Genomic DNA, 2415 nt, shown 5'->3' with positions numbered 1-2415 from the left:
AAAATTCTGGCAAGGCTTAAGAACATAATTTTCTTGGTCATACTTCCAGTTATTGTCCCATGTACTCCTCTTTAAAGCCAAATGTTATGAGACCACAGCTGACTCCATTTCCTCTCTTCCTCCTGACACCTACCCCTTGAGGGACACTGAAAGAGTTCAAAGCTCACCAATGATTTCTGTGTTTGAGTGATATTGTGAAATGTGCTCACTTGATCTTGGCACTGGTTCCTGGGACAGAATTCCTAAAACCCTTGTAATTTCCTTGTGATGAGGATAAGAGAGGAGCTTAGAGACGAACTGGGAGAAGGCAATGGCACCCCACTCCAGTACTCTTGCCTGGACAATCCCATGGACAGAGGAGCCTGGTAGGCTGCTCTCCATGGGGTCGCGAAGAGTCGGACATGACTGAGCGTCTTCACTTTCACTTTTCACTTTCATGCATTAGAGAAGGAAATGGCAACCCACTCCAGTGTTTTTGCCTGGAGAATCCCAGGGACGGGGAAGCCTGGTGGACTGCCGTCTATGGGGTCGCACAGAGTCGGACACGACTGAAGTGACTTAGCAGCAGCAGCAGCAGCAGTAGAGACGAACTGAGAGAGTAGCGCTGACATACATACGCTATCGTGTAAAACGGGTAGCTAGCGGGATGCTGCTGTATAGCACCGGGGGCTCAGCTTGGTGCTCTGCAATGACCTGAAGGGCTGGGATGCGGGGGTGGGAGGAAGATTCAAGAGGGAGGGCGTATATGTGTACCTGAAGCTGATTCACTTTGTTGTACACCAGAAACTATTACAATATTGAAAAGCAATTATACTCCAATTTTTTAAAAAGGATAATTTGCTTGAATAACCACACTTCCTTAAGCCAGCCAGTTATTTGTGGCCAGTTGCTGACTCACCATGATGGATGATCATCATCAATAAAAATAAACCCTTACATCTTCATGCTGCTGCCGCTCCTAAGTCGCTTCAGTCGTGTCCGACTCTGTGCGACCCCATAGACGGCAGCCCATCAGGGTCCCCCATCCCTGGGATTCTCCAGACAAGAACACTGGAGTGGGTTGCCATTTCCTTCTCCAATGCATGAAAGTGAAAATTGAAAGGGAAGTCGCTCATTTGTGTCCAACTCCTAGCGACCCCATGGACTGCAGCCTACCAGGCTCCTCCATCCATGGGATTGTCCAGGCAGGAGTACTGGAGTGGGCTGCCATTGGCTAATTGAAGGCAGCTTTACATGTCGTCTGATTTGGCTTTTGTCATTGCTCTGTGAGGTGGTTACGGCTGTCATTATTATGAGTTTGTAGGTGGAGCCATAGGGGCACAGCCAGTTTAGGGACTTTGCCTGAAGTCACATCGCTGGTCCTAGCATCTGAATTTTTGTGCCTCCTTCCCAGATTCGTATGTTGAATCCATAATGCATAATTAACTTAGTGGTATGAAAAGACAATAGATGTGTCTGGCAAATAGAATCTAAGGTAAGAGGCAATTGCAGTGATCCAGGAGAGAGAACAGGGTTATGGAGAAAGGAAATAGCTTTAGACATGGACAATGAGGGCCCTCCCTGGTATCCAGCAGCTAAGACTCTGGGTTCCCAATGCAGGGGGTCTGGGGTGGATCCCTGGTTAGGGAACTAGATGCCACATATTGCAATTAAAGATCCCACATGCTGCAAAAAGACCCAAAGCAACAAAATAGATATATTGTTTTACAAATAGAAAAGGATGCTGAGGACCAAATTCTAGATGTATTAAGAAAGAAGAATTGATAGGAGTTGACTGGCTTGAGGTAGAAGGTGCAGAAGAGGTTTCTGAAAGCATCAACAGAAAAACATCAGAGAGGGAGCAATTCTTTCAATATGGAGGGAGTGGATGGAGGTGGGAGGAATACACAGATTCGGTCTGAGTCATGCCTAGATTCCCGATCCATGGAAAATATGAGCTAAAAATGGGGTATATAGGTTTTTCACAAACACTTTTATGCACTTTTTATACAATTCCCCCACTTAAAGTGTACAATTCAATGGTTCTTCTCTTCACAACATTGTGAAGCCATCACCACAGTCAATTTTGTAATATGTTCATTGGCCCCAAAAGAAAGCCCATACATTTTAGCAGTCACCCATCTGTCTTCTATTTCACAAGACCTAGGCTACCGCTAACCTACTTTCTCTATAAATTTGTCTTTCTAGACATTTTGTAAAGATGGAATCATGTAATATGTGGTCTCTTGTGACTGGTTTCTTTCACCTAGCATAATGTTTTCAAGGTTTATCCATATTGTGGCATATGTGTTTCATTTCTTTTAAATTGCTGAATAATATGCCATTGTGTGGATGGACCACTTAGCTATGTATGCTCAGTCATGTCCGGATTCTTTGTGACATCATGGACTGTGTAGCCCGCCAGGCTCCTCCGTC

This window comes from Ovis aries, chromosome 2 (assembly GCF_016772045.2).
Source record: "Ovis aries strain OAR_USU_Benz2616 breed Rambouillet chromosome 2, ARS-UI_Ramb_v3.0, whole genome shotgun sequence".
Classification (NCBI taxonomy): Eukaryota; Metazoa; Chordata; class Mammalia; order Artiodactyla; family Bovidae; genus Ovis; species Ovis aries.
Note: the sequence above shows the minus strand (reverse complement) of the source record.